The 20,840-nt window shown below is 34.6% G+C and overlaps 1 protein-coding gene across 1 annotated transcript in view; it reads left to right on the top strand.

Moving 5' to 3' along the window:
* Nucleotides 1-957: 957 nt before the first annotated feature.
* The window catches only part of LOC145937402 (uncharacterized), a 75,041-nt gene continuing 55,158 nt past the window's right edge, over nucleotides 958-20,840 (top strand). Inside the window, exons 1-2 of the mRNA XM_083040423.1 lie at nucleotides 958-1,179; nucleotides 1,416-1,459. The gene's annotated coding sequence lies outside the window, so the exon portion shown is untranslated. The remainder of the gene's footprint in view (nucleotides 1,180-1,415; nucleotides 1,460-20,840) is intronic.

The raw sequence follows: 20,840 nt of genomic DNA, 5'->3' as shown, positions 1-20,840 counted from the left end.
AGAGTGAGAACGAGAACGAGAGGAAGAGAGAAGGAGAGAAAGTGGAAAGTGCGTGCGTATATAGTACTACACGTGAATCGCCGGAGCGACTATTTCAAGTAATAGAAAATCGTAATATATCGATAATTAATATACAGATTACAGAATAATACAGAAACATAGATTTTTTTCGCCAAATTTATGCATTTATAATGTATTGTGCGCTGAAAATTGAATTTTAATTGTATATGTATGCATCTGCAGATTGTCGCGTCTTAATTTGACTCGCGTAGTACCGTGAGAAGTTGCCGCTTTAGAAGTTTTCGGCGGAACGGTCGCGGGCACGAAACGGATCGAGAGCGGCATGTAATTAGTAAGTACATAATTAATACATATCAATACGTGTTAATTATATGTATAATAGAGTCAGCGTTTGTATCGGCGATTTGTCGAAACGCATATTTCGCGAGATTTATTCCATAGGAAAGTCTATCGCGTGCAAACGGTTGATAAAGCGATGATTATATTTTTGGACATTTTATTGCGCGTATAGATAATATTGTCTGCGGCAAATCTGATTTATTGACATTTGCACGCATGACATAATGCAAAGTAGAAATTTGCCTTTAAAACGCAAATGTGTATTACTTGTTACAGGAGGAAGATGCATAAAAGTGTTAGGTTAGCAACCAGGTGTAGCATCGTCATGGGCAGCGTCCAAAGTTAAACGCGCGATTCTCGAATTTCCTTCGTTCTTGATTCTCGCTCGCGCGCTATTTGCGAGATGTAACGAATGCCGTGCGAATCGTAGTTTCATGTAATTTTCGCATTGTTTCTCGTCGCGATGTACAAAGTATGCATGCGAGTAATATCGAAAGTGCCGTACAAAGTGCCGCGCGATCGCAATTAACCGAATATTCGCGATTAATATCGGGAGTGCCACGAAAAGTATCGCGCGTTGTCGTAATTAATCGAATATTTGCGATTATAATATCGGGAGTGTCGTGGAAAGTATCGCGCGTCGAATTGTAGTGCCGCGCGATCGTAATTAAACGAATATTCGTGATTAATATCGGGAGTGTCGCGCGAATAATAATCATCATAAATAAATCATGTTTTCGCGGATACGTGTTACGTGAGTGCCACGAAGGAGGAAGGAGCAGCAGTGACGAAACAGGAGAGGAGAGGCAGGCCAGAAAGGTAAAAAATAATATATATATTTTGTTCAATTAATTGAAAAATAAGTCAGAATATTAAAGCAATATTTTTACTTTAAAAATTTTTTTAAATTAGTTAATAAATCTCTTCTTTTTATTTAAATATCTTTAATCTCAATTTTTTATCTTTTTTTTATTATTTTTAATTATTCAAAAAATTATCTTCTAAATTTTTTTCAATTATAGAAATTAATTTAATTATTTTATATTTTATAAAAGGAGCAGCAGGCCAGAAAGATGAGCAACGGCAGAGCAACCGTAAAGTAAGTCATTTATAATCTATTTAATTTATTGGCGGCGCTTTTTATTGGCAGCAACAATATTTTGTCATTTAACTTGAATTCGAGGGCATTCGAAAAATATATTTTTTCTTTGATATATAGAAAATTTGGAGTACAATTTAAGAAAGATAATAAAGATACATTTCTTGCAATATTAAATATAATTTAAATTATATTAAAATTTTCAAAATAAAAATTATTTAGATAAGAATTAAAGAAAAATTTGAATAAAAATATGATTGTAGAAATTAATAATAAAATAAAAGTTATGTAAATTATTTAAAATATATTTTTATAGAAAAATAAAAATTATATATATTGTCTGATCAATTGAAAAATAGGTTAATAATATTTTTACTTTATTATATTTTTTAAATAATCAATTTAATAAATTTTTTTAATTTATTTAAATATCTTTAATTTTAATTTTTTATTTTATTGTTATAATTATTCAAAAAATTATTTCTTATATTTTTTTAATTATAGAAATAAATTCAATTATTTTATATATTATAAAATTTTATTTCTTGCTTATTTTTATAAATAATTTTAATTATTTAAATAATCAATTTATTAAATTTTATATTTCAATCAATAATCCATTTATTTAATTTTATATTTCAATTTATTAAATTTTATAAAATAAATAGAAAATTACTAATTTAATTTTTATAATCGAAAAAATGTAGGAGATAATTTTTTGAATAATTAAAAAAATAAAATGTAGGTACAAAATTGAGATATAAGATATTTAAATAAAAAGAAGAAATTTATTAAATTGATTATTTAAAAAATTAAAATAAAAATATGACTTATTTTTCAATTATTCAGACAATATATTTATTTTTAATTTTCTATAAAAATATATTTTAAATAATTTACATAAATTGTAGTTTTCGATAGTGATGGGCTCACATATATTATATTGCATCCTAGCACTAGCAAATCTAATTCTTGCAAAAATTCTTGTCGAAAGTTCTGCCTATATATGTCATGTGAGTTAGATGTATATTACAATGTATCTCCGAGAGATTTCCTATTTTTTGCCCTTGTTTTTATCTATATAAGGAATTAAATATAAACAGCAGTGTGAATTTTAATCGAGATAAATTTATTCAAAAAAAATTTGAATAAAAAAATCATAATTTATCGCAGCTTATTTAGAATAATGGAACAACTATTATTTATGTGAATAATCAATATATTATATATTATATTATAATTTGCATACTACTCGGAGAAACATTATAAATTATAAACTAAATAAAATTAAAAATGATTTAAAAATGGCTATGTCCAATTTTATATCTTTGTGTGTAAAATGTTCTCTATATATTTAATATATACATACATATGTATATTTTGTATATTTAAGTTATGAAATATTGACATATCTTGAGTATTTAATTTAAAACTATGATTTATTGTTGGAATACTCTGCTTTTTTCGAGCTTGAATTGTTTTTGCGAGTATCGAGCATTTTAACGCAGGCGGGCACCTGTTTAGCCCGCGCGGAAATAAGCTCGATAACGCGCAAGCGAGAAATTGGGAATATAAACATTTAAATATATATTATATTTCTCTGTACCTTTCAAATTCCAAAATAAATTTTATAAATGCGACACGAGATTTCTTGATAATACTGTCTGCTTTATGCTAAGGGTTCTCTACTTAAGAGAACCCTGCAATGACGGTGTATCTCATTTTTTTTACTTAGACATTATATACAAACTTATAAAACATTATGGGAATATAATAATTTAAATATATGTTATATTTCTCTATACACTTTCAAATTACAAAAGTAAATTATTGTATATAATTGTGACACCACATATTATACTGTCCGCTTTATGCTATGGGTACTCTACTTAACAAGTCCCAGCAATGACGAGGGGGGGTTTATTTCATTTTTTATTATTATATAACAATTTATAATACATATTATGATAATATAAATGTTTAAACATATATGATACCAGGTTTCATATTTCGTGATAATGTTTGCTTTATGCTACGGTTTCTCTACTTAACAAGAACCTGCAATGACGATATATCTTAATTTTTTACTTATCATTACGTACAAATTTATTATCCACATTATGAGAATATAAATATTTTAACATATATTATATCAGATATACTTGGTGATACGGTCCGCTTTATGCTATGGTTTCTCTACTTAACAAGACCTTGCAATGACGGTATATCTCATTTTTTCACTTATCGCATTACATAAAAATTTATAGGGAAGATATATATTGAGGTTGATAAGTCAGTTCGCAAACTCACACACATACAGACGAGAGCACACATCGCGTTTACGGGAACAAACATATAGTAGTAGGTCTTTCTCGGATAATTCAGCGTACCGCGCGTAAGTAATATAATAGAGAACGGAAGGATAAGGTACGGCAACCGTAGCCGCGGAGTGTAACTGCGGGCCCATCAACCTTCCTTTCCTCTCCGGCCGATTTCCCTTCTCTTTGTCACTACGCGGGTTGGCGAAGACAGCTGTAGAAACTTAGGGATTTATGGCCCTTGCGGCCTGCGGATTTTCGTTTTCTGTCGAACGACACGCCGCGTCGTACCGTTTGAAATCTCCGCGTTCTCGTACGACGATGCCCTTCTCCCCTGATAGGGACTCAATTAATATTTATGGGGATAGCTCCAGCCAGTTCCGTTGCTCTTCTCTCCTCTTGCCTCTCTGCCGTGTCTTTCCTTCCAAGTCCTATTTCCAGCTATTCTCTGAAATGGAGGTTGCAGCAATGGTTAAACTCTATGCGGTAAAAAGGAATAGCGGTCCGCGTTTGTTCCGACGTTCGCTATCAGTTTTATTCGCGTACTGGGATTCTTCCGAAGTATCGTAACGATACCCACCCATTTTCGAACGAGCTTCTCGAGTACGGTTTTAGTTTAGCGTATCTCGCACGCGCTTATCCGCAAGTAACACGGCGCTATGTAACACGGATGGTAAGTTAGTCGGGGCTACATATATAAATAGCGGCTTATCGCGTTCGATATTTTTCGATGTACTTGAAAAAGAGGGACCGACCATTCGCGTACGCGCGCATATCTTTTTTTTATAAAATTCTCACTGTTCTTCCAAACTTTTTATTGCTACGTTACTTTTCTTCCTGTTGCACAGGCAGCAAAATTGTAATCCAATTTTTGTATTACGATTTGACAGGCTTTTCCTGGTCTTGCATTTTGCACGTTACATTATAGTCACGACGGCGAAAGTAATTTTCGAAAGAGGAAAGAATACTCTCTCTTTTTCGTATTTTATATTTTTGAAATTCTTATATTTTCTCACCGTATTTTCTTTTCCTTTAAAAATATATATCTTAATTTCTTATACCGTTTATTAATAATTGTAATTTAAATATTTTTGCAAAAAAATATAATTTTATAACTTTTAATATTTTTAATAAAATCTGATAATATTGCGATATTTAGAATATTGTGCAATATGAAAAAATGTAAAAGCGTGTATTGCACTTTTAAATTCAGAAAATATAATTCAGCGTTATAAAGGCAGATGTTTCGCACGCTTCGTTGTACTACTTAAAATTCCCTAAGCAGCTGTGGGAGCTTCACGGGATCGAGAGTAAAAGAACGACGGGTGGAAGCAGTACACTAAAAAGTCTTTTTTTTCACACGATGTAGCCAATGTCGAGCCGAGGTAGGGTCCAGTTATAAACCTCCGTGAAAGCGGGAACGAAAATTCCCTGGGCGGAAATAAAAGTAAATTAAAGCGCACGCGGTCGGTTGTTTAAAATGTAACAGCCAATTACTGACCTTTCGGTAGTACGAAGTCGTCGATCGCACGAACAAGCAAAGCTTTTTGCTATTTTCCTGGTGATTTTCTTCGTGAAGAACTCTTGCTTTCTTCTATTTTAATACAATTGTTCATCTATTTCTATAGATCTTATATCGCATTTTTTGCGATATAAGGTAGTATTTAAATTTGTAAATTTATTTCCAAATTCACACACACACACACACACACACACACACACACACACACACACAAGAAAAAACGTATACCACATAATTTTCTAACAATGCATGAATTTATTACATAGTAATATTTATAAACAAAATTAATGATTTAGTTGCACTTATTAGATTATGTCATTCATTATGTATGCACATTCTAAGTAAAATTTTGTGCATATATTATATTACATATTTTACGTATATTACGTATTTATGTATTTCGATTTGTTCTAGTTTTTTATAATTATACGCTTTTATATTCGCCTTAATAAAATCGGTCGTGATTTAATTTAAGATGGCGTAAAGAGAAAGCATTCTTACGAAATTATCACCGGCTTAAAATTTTCCTAATTTCTTAGCGTTTTCTTTGTGAGAATCGCACTAGGACAGGACGTTTTCCGCTTGCTTCTTATCTGCAATTTCGTTCCATTTCCTTAGGTGCGCTTTTAAACCATCCAATTCGCTTCTCAAACGAAAAAGTCACCAAATGGAATGCGGAAAGGAGTTTCAAATTATTCGCTTTCTAAAGGATACTTAGTTATCCAGAACACGATTAAGCTCGAGTTATGTGCGCACGTTCAATTATCGTTTGTTATATCTTTTTGTCAAATATGAGTGAGAAAATTATTTTACTCATAGTTTAATTACATACAGGATGTTCAGAGAGCCAAAATGTATAGTAAATTAAAATTTTCAAACATATTCTTGTATAAATTTGGAGTTGATTTTATTTGAGCGAGAAACGTCAAAAGCTATCGAGTTACAAGCGACAGAAATGATCGCGCTTTTTGTGCTAAACGTCAGTTATATAAATAGTAAATTTTTATTTCTCATGGATATTTTCAAAAGCGAAATTTTAATACATTTTTAAAATTGAGGCTTAATGTTTAATATAAACATAGTGAATTTTTATATTTATATCTGCGTTTGCATACATTGATTGTAAAATAATACTGCAGTTAAAAATGTACTTTTTTTTATACAACGCGTTACATTTATATACTATCAGTTATAATTTATATAAACCACAAGATTTCCTTATGATTTATTATGCACGATAACTTGGACGTATCGAGCTTATCAAGCCGTTGCGGTATATCGATCCCGTAATTAAGCGATTCCAGATGTAGCACCCGTGGGAATAAACTCATTAGGAGGGGGTATTCTCTTTGTAGAAGACCTGTCGATTACATCACTCTAGTCAATTTAATAATTTATGGTCGCATTAGAGCCTCGACGCATTGATATTAGGATTTATGGATCATCAATATTTTAGTTGTATTTTCCAATTCCGCTTTCTCGTAGCTTAATCTCGTTTTCGTTTCGCGGCGCTAAGGAAGCTCGAGTGAAGCGCGTTTATTTCGAACACGTTGCAGACGACCGCCGTCGACATCGTTATCGGTCTACTCCTATCTCCTTTTAACTTATAGCCTCCCGCCGACGCGCATTAGGAAGATACTGGAGTGGATGAATGTTGGAGCGAATGGCACTCGATGCTGAAGTGGATGAAGGCCTGTGGTATATAAGTCTGCTCCATTAATCAGTCGGCAAACGGTATTTCGCAAGCTCGCTGTTCACTCGCGCGACTCGATTCTCGGGATATTGGCCACTTTATCGCGTGACCTTTCAGAAATTTATGTCGGTCCAAAGCTTTGGAGCTTGATCTTCTTACGATAGTAGACCGTATACAGTGAAACGCACAGCGATTTCTTTCGCGATTTTCGATAATCGATGTTCTAGGAAAGAAGCTTAGAAAGAATACAACAATGCTTCCAAATAATGGCACGGAATTTGTGTACTATCAGTAATGCTTTCAGGCGAGTTTATGCGACATATGAAATTATTTGGCATTATTGTGCTTTTCTTACAAAGCCTTTGCTCGTAAGACAGAGATAGATTTAGCCTATTTCATACATGCTCGACTTATTATTTTATATCACTAAGAATTTCAATATAAATTTATCGAACGATAAACCATATGGCGCGTAATTTATATTGAGCTTAGCGATGGGAAAGTGCGCGTCGCAAGCCGCAATAAATTTAAATTTTATCACTATACGCAAGTTGAGAGGAATCGCCTTAATTCTCTCCACCGTATGCATTAAACCGTATTGCATTACGTAGCGGTAAGAAACACCAGCGCGCCATTTCCATCGGTAAGCCTCTTTCAGCCGCATTCGTTCTGCAGCACCGTAAAACCGCAATTTATTAGTCGTCGTGCAATTCCGCCGTTTCGCGAGCTTGCGGCTCGCTCGAGTGGCGGGCGCACTTTTTCAAGCCGCTCTACGTGCGAGTCTCTACGTGGAACGATTGCGAGCGAGGCGCGAGTTTCGTTCGATGACAGGGGGTGAGGTGGTCCCGCGGGGGAGGATGTCGACGTCCATGGAATTAGGCAAGGAAGGGACTATTTATCAGGCGTGTATATACCGGAGCAGGCATTTTCTGTGTAATCTGTGGGAGTAGCACAGAGAGAAAGAGAGAGAGAGAGAGAGAGGGAATAAGGCGGGAAACGCGGACAACTCCGCTATTGTTCCGAAAGCCTCGATCCACGGAATTCGGTCTCTCCGTCAGTTCTGAGCGAGTCGAGCGAGCTGCCTCTGTAACGGCGGTTTCGCCCGGCTCCATTGTATCGTTTGTTTTCGCAAGAGGATTGCCCGATATACTCGGCAGCGCAGAATGCGGTGCGGCGCGGTGGAGAATACTCGATGTTGGTCGTGGATCTTGAAGTCTGAAGACTTCGCTGACGGCTGGCTCCGCATCGGCATTCCGCTGGTTGAATGCCCGCCACTATCCTCCGTTTAATGACAACTCTGATCTTTGCATTGTCTTGCCGGAAGCGTTATGCGTCGAATGGCGGGATCCTTCGATCGAGCATCCAACCGGATACGGCCTCCAACAATCATTCAACCGAATCACTCGCGAGTACCGCGCACTTAGATCTGCCAAAATCCTTTCTCTCGACGGAACAGTTTACGTTAGGGATTCGGTCGAGCAGGAAGGCACGTGAGCGCGCATTGTGCGCCCTGAACGGTATGCCAAACTAACTTGCACCGAATGGTCGCGTATTGACTTCAAAATAACGATGTTAATCTCGTCTCAGGTCTAAGCACATTGCACGCTCTCTCGAGTTGTACCATATGTGCAAGAAGATGCGGTAGTTTGAAACTATCGGTGAATACGCTATTTAAGGTTTAATGGATGTATTGGCGACTGGTAATTTCTGCTATATTTTTGGCACGTCGTATAGAATGCTCAAGTTCAAAGTTTAGAAACTGCGCTTTAATAGTTTAAAAATTAAAAAAGTTAAAGAGCTCATTTCCCTTTATAATTATATGAAACGTTATAATATATAATTTTAAATAATATATAATAATAATAAATAATGTTAATACTTTATAATTATATATAATTATTTTCTTTTATAATTATATGAAACGTTTTAAGAAAGAAGATTACGATATTTTTATAAGAATTATTTGATTAATGTAATGTAGATTAAAATTTTGTTATTATTTAAATTACAATTGATTAATATAATGAAAAATTATTAGCAAGAAAGAGCTTGTATTTTTTAAAAAGTGGAAGGAATTTCTATGTGGACTCGTTTCTATCTGGAATTATTTTTAATTCTGACGTGAAATAATAATGTATGAATCATATTGAATGGGAGTAATGTTGCGCAAAGTTTCACGTACAATACTAAAATCTATTAGAAATATCTAACGAGTATAAACGTATAGGGGGAGAAGAAAACAATTTCAAAACAATTCCATTTTATCAAACTCGAATTAATTACGCGCTAAACAAAAGTTCGCCATGCGAATTCTCCGTGCAAACTTGTGATAAATATGCGATATGTTATCACGGCAATGATAAATCGCTAATGTTTTTCGGAATCTATGTGAACGTTTCTCGCGGAAAACTACATGAATCAGCGATAAACTACACTGCTGCAGGCCGGATAGACTAGACGGAAAAATAACCGGAAATAAAACAAGAGAAATTCCCGCGAGTCTAATCGATCTTACCGCCGTACCCGGGGAGAAAGATGGAGGATCGATTCCAAGATCGTCAGTGTCGCGAGAATCGGGGCTGCGGGGCATGATTTCGCTAAATATCCGATATGTAAGAGGAAAGCATTTCCCACGGTATATGCGTTAAAGTAGTAAGTTTCCCCATTATGTAGTAACACGTCTGGGTATTACGGAGCGCGTAATTGGACAAATGCCGAAGAATGGTGTATCCGTCTAAATGGGATGATCAATGGCCTCTGGGCAGCAGTGTGTGCACTCGTGGACTTCAATTACATCTTTATCGGTCGCTACCATACCCGCGCGATACATCATCCGTGGCGCCTTATATCTTGTTAAAACTTTCGAGGTCAGGTAAAGATTTAGGTTCGGCCGACTGACGGATAATCCAAACTGGCGTTCGATGGATGGGCATTGATTCTTTAATCGGGAAGGGAACACTCGTGCATGCGATAGCTTAAATCACATCTCGAGTATTTGATTGGACAATACGTTCGAATTTTTTACATTGCAATACCATATCTTTCTAATTAGATAAAAAATAAGAAATTAATAACTTTATTATAATTTGTATTACGTTTTAATAACTCTCGCTATTGATATTTTCGTATTATATATCATAGGACTTAATTATATCCGACATAAATTCAATATTAATATAAAATTATACACATATATATTAATATAAAATAATATACATAAATTTTTGCTTACTTTAGATAGAAAGAGAGAGAGATAAAGAGAAAGATAGACTAACATATTTTCTATAAAACATATATCATTAATTGAGTTAATGATATAAGAATTTTATAGTATTTTTAAGAAAACATGTACACACACACAGTAGATTTGTAAATAAATTATATAATAACGTTTCAAGATATATGCATTAAAAAATATATAATATTGGATGTCGATTAGAAAAAATTAAGATAAATTGATATTTTTCATAAATAAATGTGAGTACTCCTTTAGACTCTATTGCCGTTATCAGGAACGACGATCAGGGCCACTCGTTTCTTTTTGAGCCAACCGGCTGTAATGTCAACACGCCGGAAGTGCTCTTATAACGAATCCCTTCATAAGCTCCTGAACACCTTTTCTTCATTCCACTTTTATATTCGGTTTTTGTACGTTCTCCCTCTGCCGACTACTCAGACTGGGCAATGGTTATTCGCGATAACGGAACCAACAGACTATGCGCGAATCTTCTTGGCCTCTTCTATAGGAAAATACACATTTCGTGTAATGTCACTATGGATATCATTTTAGAAGATAGTCTTTTTTTCCTGCAAGACTTGGTACTATTGGCTGCTGTTCGTCGAGATTATTCTAAATTAGAATATGAAAAAAATATTCCAATTATTAAAAATAAAAAAATATTTGCATGTTTTTCGATTATTATAATTTTTTAACTTTAATTTGATTTTATATAAAAATATATTTTAATTCGAACCTCTTTCATCTCTTCTTACATTTCTAAGCAAATTAATCGGGATCAAATTAAGTATAATTATTTTTTAAAAAGGAAGACAAACTTTATAAAATCATGCTAATACGGTTGTACTAACATTGTATATATACCTCTTTATATATACATGTATGTTTTATGTATCATTCGTTTTATTTAACAAAACTATCGTTTATATCTACGTTTCTTTCACTCGTATATCTTTTTCGAACTTTTCACATTTACTAAAACGCGTCTCGACGAGTGGCTTATTCTTTCACGGATTTTCGTCGTCTTACCTGCTTATTCATGGAATGACTAATCCCAGTCAGCTTTAAGACGATTCAGAACGTGGCAGCGTTTATCTGTCATTTGGTTTGCTGGAATGGAGCTCTGCTCATCTGACTGGTGGAAGGCTTGTCGTATTTGCCATCTCTCTTTGCGCTCTACTTCATTTTCCGTTTCTGTTGAACGATAGCAAGAATCTCGTTGAACATGGAGAACTGGACGGTGATGCGCGGAAGACGATGTGGATGAAAGCGCGAAAGCAATGGTAGCATGAACACGGGAACATTTGAAAGAAAATGAGGCTCGCATTTTAATAACGTACTTCCAACCGCGCGGAGAGAGTATGCCAAATAGATTCGCTGATATTCTTCTTTCCGGAAGTCGTCCTGTCTTGACCAAGTGCTCCGTTTTCATCAGTAGTAAAGAATCGCTCGAATCTCTCGACCATCTTTCTTGGCGCAAATATTACCCTCTATCTTTCGGTCTTTTGCATCATCAACATATATGCTCTGTTTCAATTCTCCTTTGCTACACACGATTAATGGGGTTTTTCACGAAGATGCATAACTTTGCGAAGGCACTACACGAAAATTCGTTTGACCTGAAAACTTCGACCAAGGTTTTCGAGTTTACTTAGCCGCATCAGAGAGATGGTGCGATAGCTTCCAACTCTCATCCGGCTTCGTCTCGACTCCATTCACTATTCTGGACGTTACGGTTAAGATCGGTTATATGCTTTCGAATACTGTACTATATATCTCGTTGCAATCTCGGAGTGCGAAGATTTCAGGTAAAGATTTTGCGAATGAAAGAGCCGGAATTAAACAGAATTTTTCAAAACGTGTCGCAAAGATATATTGTCTCTCGTATTTGCTATTTAATCAGCGCTAGAAAATTCCAAAAAAAAATTTTTTTTAACTATTTTGCTGCACATGATATACGTACCTATATATCTTATCGCGCCCTTATTAGTAAAAAATGTCGAAGTAACTTTAAAAAAAACTAAATATATATAATCAAAAATATAATATATGTATACAAAAATATCTTATCAATGTATCGAAAATTAATTCGGTCTTTACGTACACTTTTACTTTCTCGCAGTGATAAATTAATTCATTGTGAAAAGTTGGGATTGTTAACGAGGTTTAAATCCCTTTTGTGATGAGAAAGAAGAATTCGTGTCACAACCTCGATAACGAATCGATGCGACGATTTATTTGATAAGTCAATGGAACGGATCCTAAATTGTTCGTTCGGCTCAATGTAGGTACCCACAAAGCAATTAAGAACCATGATTAACGGCCGTCTGTGCAACTCCTGGTAAAGTTTGGTCCGGTTAGCCTTTCAACCGACATCCAGTATGTTGCAAATCGCTCTGACTATACCCCTTACAAGCGAATATTGGATTCTATCGCATACATACATATATATTATATAAAATTACACACACGAACACACACACACACCTATAATTTTAGTATGCTAAAATTATTATTATAGAATATATAATGCTAATACAATACATTTCGTTAGAATATCAAAATATTTTATCTATACGAAATTATTTTTTTATTAATAATAATAACATGATTTTAGTATTTTGCTATAAACGCAAAATTGTAATTTAAATTATATATAATATAATATAATTGTTAGAAAACAATTAATTTATTCATTATGATTTTAAATAGTCATTGTCAATAAAGAGGCGCAAGGCTATGAGGCCGTGCACATATCGCGCAAACTTTGTGCGAGAAAACTAACGCTAGATTCGTCTAATATTATTTTGGAGGCAATTAACTCGGTTGAAGTGTTACGCGATTGTTTTAATGGGCTCTAATTATTTGGGGATGCTGTTATGAAGTTGGTAACCGTCCAGAGACGTCCGAGTGCCGACGACGGGAAAGAGCATCGTGCAAACTGAAAATGGATTTAGTTTGGAATTTCGTGGTCTGGAAAGTACCCATCTGACCGACTTAACCACGATATTTCCCGTAAAACAAGGCAAGATTCATTGCCGGTTGCTGACCTAGCAAAATACCGCGGAGAATTCCATATTCCATCTTCTTTTCAATCGATTGCGAAGTCAAACTTGAATCCAGGCTCGATACGTGACATTTAAATTGCGATTTATCAAGTGTTATTCCATTCATCCTTATTCTCGTTTCTAACATTTTATGCTGATAAAAAAAGTTTAAGAACAAGGTTTATTTAATTAAAGATTACACTTAAAGAACTCTTATTGTTATGTTCTAAGTAAAGTGTCCTCGAAAATACAAAATGTTCTCGGTTAAAATTTCATTTCTTATCGTATTCTCCGACCTCTTTCCGAGGAGGCTCGAGTCTCCTATCTTAGATCATAATTCGCGGGTTAGAGTTGTAGAGGTTTCCATTTACAGATGGAATAAAGATGGGAACTTCTTCGGCAAACACCTACTCTTGCGAATTTCTGTGACTTCTCTTTCGAGCCAGTTTCTGATACCGCGTGTTCTGTTAACTAACCATTAAATTTGTACCAACGGTTTGCTCATTCTCATTTGAGCGAGCTCCTTTTATTCTTTTCTAATCTTTCATCTCATTTCTCGAGAAATACTTCGAGTTTGTCACTTATTATTGGCCAAGCGAGAATTAGTTGCTTGACATTATAAGATTAATAGATGAGACATTTTAAACATCAATAATTTCATAATTTGATTGATTCTTCGATTGTGTATGTGTGTGTGTGCGTTACTTATTGTTAGTATATAATAATATGTCATGGCGAGTAGAGATCATTATTTTCTTCAAAACTAGCTGACATTAATGATTACATTATATCTTCGTCGAAGCTGATATATTATATGTTAAGATTGATGATAGCGTTGACGTGTGTAGAAGGTAGAGTAAAGTGGAGAGAGCGCGCAATCGGTACAACAAATGGCACAAAGTTTGTAGTGCGATGGGTAAAGGTAGAGCTTTTGGTTGAGCGCTCCGGAATTCAATAAGCCGCTTATTCCAGCACGTAATGCGGTAAGCCGCGCGGAAAAGTTTACAGCGCTTGTTAGTTTCGGTACAGTAGTGTCTTAAAAGTGATGTAGGATATGGAGCGGCTCTCCGGCAACCAGCGCCACCCCTTTATGATACGCTCTGTAGCAGTTGATAATATCTGGTAAGCCATTACTTCCGTTTCCCGGACGGACCCCGTAGCTTATCTTAAACCGGGAGGGCGGACGAGGAACCATCCGGGAGATTTAAAGTAAACTGCAGTCGGGTATGAGGCACTACCCTTTTCCCTTTCTTCTCTGCCCTTACTTTCCGTCTGTTCGAAACTACCCCGTTTGTACATTCAGCCGGTGGATGCGCGTATGTGTATGGTTGTAAAGATGTATGCGCTCGCGCGAATGCACACCTATGCACATTGTCTATAACGCGAGACGATCATTCCAAACCTCATCTTTTCCATCTCGCTGTTCTTTTACCACTCTTTCTCCCTTATTTTTCACTTTGGCGATATCGCGTTCAATTCTCACGCAACCTTGTTCGCTTTATGTTGTAGTGTTGCGTCACAACAAAACGTTTCGATCTGCCGTTTTAAGTTTTATAAACTGTATTGTTGATGGAAAAATTTTTAACGAAATTTGATTAGATGTGTAATTATATAAAATAATTTGTGGAGCAACAATTGTAAATATTCTGAATATCCAGAGTTTATTTATTAAATGATTAGAAGTAATTAAATATCGCAAATTTTCATAAATTCTATTCTTTCTTATTAATTTTATTTTATTAATTATTTTATTTATATTCATATATTACAGTTATTTTTATGATAGATTTTGATTCATATTTATCTATCTTATTTTTTACTTTACTCAAACGATATTATTGTAATATATATCGCTTAAGTCATCAAATCTTCAGGTGTGTCAATTACCGTTATTAATAATTATTTTGAGTGGATTCCGGATTTTGGCCAGTCGGAAGCACTTTAGAACGTTTGCAGGAGAGGATTGTATTCTATACACACATATATGTGAGGAAACAGCCGTCTCTTCTTGCTTTGTTGGAAGCTTACTATTTGCATATCTAAACTATACACTACAAACAGTGGTTGCTATTGGCACTTTCTCGGTTGCATACAAAACCTATGTACACGCGAGGGATGTATAAAGACATAGACAATTCAAGTTTTAGTCGTTTCATTTATGCGATGCTTTTTAAGATAAATTGTGCACGCGCGCGCGGACCATTTAATTAGATATCGCTCATATTAAACGCTGTCATTGAAAGATGACGATGAATAAATTTTCAATAAATAAATTTTTACTCCGATGCGAAATCTATTCGCTGATTGAAACGCGCTGTCTTTCTTTCTGAAGAAGTTGGTGGGAAATAGAATTTTATGTTATAAATTATGCTGTTCGTTGTAAATTGTACGGCATGTGATATATTGAAAAATGCAAAACTTGTTGTCCCATCTTCTGCTCTCGTTTGTTAGAAGAATCTGGCTAGTCTCTTCGGCGAACGAAAGCTGATGAAAAGGAGGATTACTAATATACGATGCGTCTCTTCTTATGCAAGCGAGACAGGCTGAGCAGACGAAAGAGAGAAGGTGCGCGTTTAATTAATTACGAGCGTCTCAGAGTTTGCGGAGACTTTTCCCGAGTCTTACGATCTCTGATCTCCTCTCCAAGTTCTTGTGCCAAAGTAACTCACGCTGAATCGGTTTTATCATCGCGAGAAGACGCGTTCGTTCGCCTTGCGCGTCGTCGAAGCCAAAATTTATATTCTTTCGCAAAATTATTGCTAGCCGGTGAAAGCATTAATCATGTAACGTGCGCCTTCAAGATGCGACAAGCCGAAGAGAGTCGCCGCGATTTACTTTCGCGTTCAATAAAACTAGAATTTTTTACGCAGACACTTTCTAAGCTGAATTATTTAGCGAATTTTTCATCGGCCGAAGTAACGAACGCAAACTCGAGCCGCCCATAACAAGCTTTTTTTATGTCAGTCAAAATCACGTTTTCCTTTCGAGTCGCTGCCACTCTAGTTGCAGCCCACTTTTAAATCCGTCCACGAACTCCACTCTCTGTAGTAGCACTTGATAAACATTTCATTGTTCGTTACTGCGCTTTATCGTGCGCGCTATATCGAATATGCGCTCGACAAACCACGAAAAAGAAAACAAAAACAAGAAAATAGGAATTCATAGGAGAGACGCGACAATATTTTTACGTTCGCGACGCAAGCAGCAGCAAATGCGAATGCAGTTTAAGAATTAAATCGAGATTTAGGTCATATGATGTCTCTCGTGATGCTTCCTAAAACAAAGATTGGATAAAAGACTCGGTGGTTGAATGCCCACGATAATTTCTGCGCTTTAAAACTCATCAGCATCGTTCTTGTGCTCCAACCACTTCTGTTTTACGCTCAGGCTTGCCTGTTTCTCGCCAAGTATTCATGCTAGTGAATAACTCGGTCTTTGGTTAAATTCGTTTTAAATACTTGATAAATATTACATTTTCCGGCCACGCACTCGGAACAACGGTATTAATGCATGCTTTAATCTCTTGATAAAAGAATCTATTAATACATTAATTTTTTGACAGAAATCTGCTGATTAAAGCGTTAATTTGCCAATTAAATTTTTAAAATAAAAATGTGTTATATGAATTAATATAATATTGTAAATAATATGTTATAATTCTTTAAACTCGACTAATATTTTTGACAGTTATCAGCTGATTTCTGTCAAAAAATATTAGTTGAGGATAAGGTATTGTATCATATATAATTTACATGTTACTATTTTAATTTTTATGACACATTATTTTAAAATTCAATTAGCAAATTAACGCTTTAGTCAGCTGATTTCTGTCAAAATATATTAATCAAGTTCAAACAAATTTTATATTATTTTTTAAAAAATATCATTCTTTTTAATATAAAATTAAAGAATAGTGCGCGCGTAGCGCGCGCTTTAGCTGTTCTAATCTATCAAAATAATAGATTGTTTACTATAAAATAAAAAAGGAGGCATGTATATAATATATATATTATAATTAAATATACATGTCTTATTATTGTATTTTGCACAAATACCTAAACATATTCTCTTTTATTATTAAATTATGGCGATTTCATATCGGAATAATATATAATATATTAGGCCTATTCAAGAGCATATATGTATATTCTATAATAGGTCGCATTTTACGCATAGACATTGGTACTTAGATGGTCACATAATAATATGACATATAACACTATTTGATTTCTATTATATACACACAATTATCTGGGCTGAATTTTATTTTATTTTAAGCTTAAATGCTTAAGCTCAAACTGCTTTTCTGTATACTGACGTTTGGCCACGAAATATTCGAATGCAACGTAGCGTGCTATTATCCTTTTCATAAGCAAGGACCTATTTTCCGATCAGACAGGGCTTCGCGGTTGTTGTACTCGATCGATGTTTATCGTATCGGTCCTTTCATGTCCTACCAGCTATCTACCATCGTTTACAATTTACATTCTCGATAAACAGTTGACGATGTAACGGCAATAAGATACGACATCACCGCCGATTTTAATTCAAATTTTGAGCATAAATCTGCCGAAACGTTTACAGCCGCGAAATCATAAAACTCCGTGGAACGTACGACGTCGTAAATTTAATACGAAACTTCCATAAAGCACAAACATAAACTGGCTGCACGACGAAGAGCAGGAAGGAACGGTGGTAGCACGGGCGACAAGTGACAACAGCAGGCTGTGAAGGCCGTCATGGGGATGCGTTTGGTAGCGTTGAAAAGTTGTTTTCAAAATTCGAGCACAGCCGTATTTAATAACGCGCAGTTCGCGACGTCTCGAAACGCTTATCTCAAACGTCCGCGACTAATACTGACGATTTTGTGCTAATGAGACATCTCAAACTGACGGACTCAACTGACAGAAAATTTGTGATATGTATATTTTAAAAATATTAAAAAATATTGTATTTTATATTTTTATAACATTTTTATACAATTTTTTTAATATTGTGCATTTTTTCTTATCTATCACAATCTGTTACGTCTTACAATGCACTCGAAATTATATGCATACAATAATATACTGAATTTTATATATAATGATATATTACATAGAAGAGTACGGAATTACTGTGTACATTTTACGAGTACTTTAAAAAAAGAAGAAAAGGGTTTCTTTTATAAAACTGTGTCTCAGTCTCTCCTTCCTCAACGTAATTACTTTGTGAATGTCTCAGTTCTTATCTCGCTTGCTTTCGAAGCGAAGGAAATTTCGTCTTTACGGTAGCTTCTAGTCCGTCAAAATCGCGTTTGTGCTCGGACGCGACGCGCATTTTCAGCTCGGAAATTTGTACTTGAACGTGATAGAAAAAGGCGCAGACTGCAACAAGAAAAAGATACGCGACAACACATGAAAGTCAGTGAAGAGACGGCTATTTTCTGTACGTTTTAAAACGGTGTGTTTAATGCGACGTGAAACCTAATAGAAAACGGCATTGGGAGTTAATTCTCTTGCGTTTTATCCTTTATCTTGTTTTTCCTTTCATTATTTTGTTGTATTGTTTTCATACACATACATACGCTTACTTTGTCATTTTTTTTTTGTTATTTACATAATTCGCCATGAAAATTATTATAAGGCAAACATGCGGATAAAATAAATCGGATTTATCGTCCATGAGATTATAATAAAGGAATACTTTTTCAGACGCTCAATAACAAATCTATTTATTTTTACACTGATATTTAATGCAGTCTCTCTCTTTCTTTTTCCCTCTCTCTCTCTCTCTCTTTCTCTTCTCTCTTTTTTCTCTATATATTTTTTTAAGAAAATAAATACCTTCCACAATTATGTTTTCTCTTACGCGCGGAAAAATTAGCATAAAAATTAGTTTCCACTACTGAAAACTCAATGATGCTTTAACTGCATTATTTTCGATACATAATACTTTTGATACAATACGCATATGAAATATAAACACACACAATACAAAAGAATAAAAATAAAAATAATTTCTTTTTAATAAAAATCTTCTATTTATTGATATAAGAATATAAATATTGGCAGAAGTAGACAAATTTGATCTTCGTGATATTTTATCAAATTGGCAGAAGTAGACAAATTTGATCTTCGTGATATTTTATAAAAGAGCTGTGAATTTATTATACTATTTTCATATACACACGCACACACACACACACACACACACACACACACACACACACACACACACACACACACACACACACACACACACACACACACACACACACACACACACACACGTATATATGTATATGTATGTATTTATTTACTAAATATATTATTAATACTAAAGACAACTCTTATACTAAGACAGTTGACATACTCAAAGCAGATTTAGCATCCGTCTACGTGGTGCACATTTATCCATGTATGATAATTTCTTCATGCGTAATGACGACGCGCAGCTTTATCTCTCCATATCCGCTTAATGAAGCTTTGCGTGTACCACTCGGAATTGGGCGCGTATAATTAGTCAAATTCGCGCACACGCTTCTTACTGCGACGGCGGGTATGCGGTAGTACATGTATCAAGAATTCCATCTCCTTGTGGCTCCTCTGTCTTCGCGGTTTCTTCTTATGAATAAATATTAACGCCCGAGGTATTCTACGGGTTTCGTTAGAGAAATAACCGTCATTTGACTGCTGACTCATCCGATCACGAGAAATTGGCAACATCTTGCGACGTCGTATTTCGTAACCGCCGCTTCGAGGGTCAAAATTGAGAAAAAGTCTCTGAGATGGCTCTATAACTTTGATGTAGCATTCGTCCCAAACTTACCTTTTTCCTCTCACACTCTTTCCGTATCTCTCTCGATCGCTATCTTCGCCGACGTTGGTAAGAATGATATTAAAGATATAGATTTTTTCGAGATGCACGGACCAACAGTGACCGCTGAATATCGATTTTCTTACCGTATACGTAATAAGAAAAAGGTGTTCGCGATTAGTTTTGTGTACGAGAGTTGTATTTTTTGTCGTAGAAAATAAATCATTTTGATGATTGTCGTATGCATATTGTTTTATAATATTTCTTAAAGATTAGGAATTATATTCTTACTAGAATTTTTTCGAAACGAGAAATATTACTAAATGCAAGTTATACATAATATATTTATCTTATACAAAACTTTTTAAGCATTCGGAAAAATTGTTAGGAACTATATTTTCAGAAGAGTTTTATCAAATCCTTCGGGAAATAATTATCGTCTTTATCAGTCTTCAATACAATTCTGTGCATAAGCAATTTATTGTAAAACGTAAAATTTACTCATTATAAGTCTAAAAACACAATTTCCCGAACTTTATTCAATTAATTAAATAAATTAAAGTAAGAAGTTATTTTTGTGCATATAAGGATTAGCATATGATATGGCATAGAAGCTAGGTATTTTATAAAGATGTGTAGGCATGGCAGAAATTGCAGGTATAATAAATTAGGCAAGTGTCATGATTTTTAACAAACTAATCAAAGTAATGCATCTATTTGGAAAATTATTGGTGCAATAAGAATATTATTGGGGATAAGAATAAA

Source organism: Prenolepis imparis, unplaced genomic scaffold (genome assembly GCF_030444845.1).
Source record: "Prenolepis imparis isolate NDT839.2.m4 unplaced genomic scaffold, iyPreImpa1.0 SCAF_6, whole genome shotgun sequence".
Lineage (NCBI taxonomy): Eukaryota > Metazoa > Arthropoda > Insecta > Hymenoptera > Formicidae > Prenolepis > Prenolepis imparis.
This window is presented reverse-complemented; position numbering and strand designations above follow the sequence as displayed.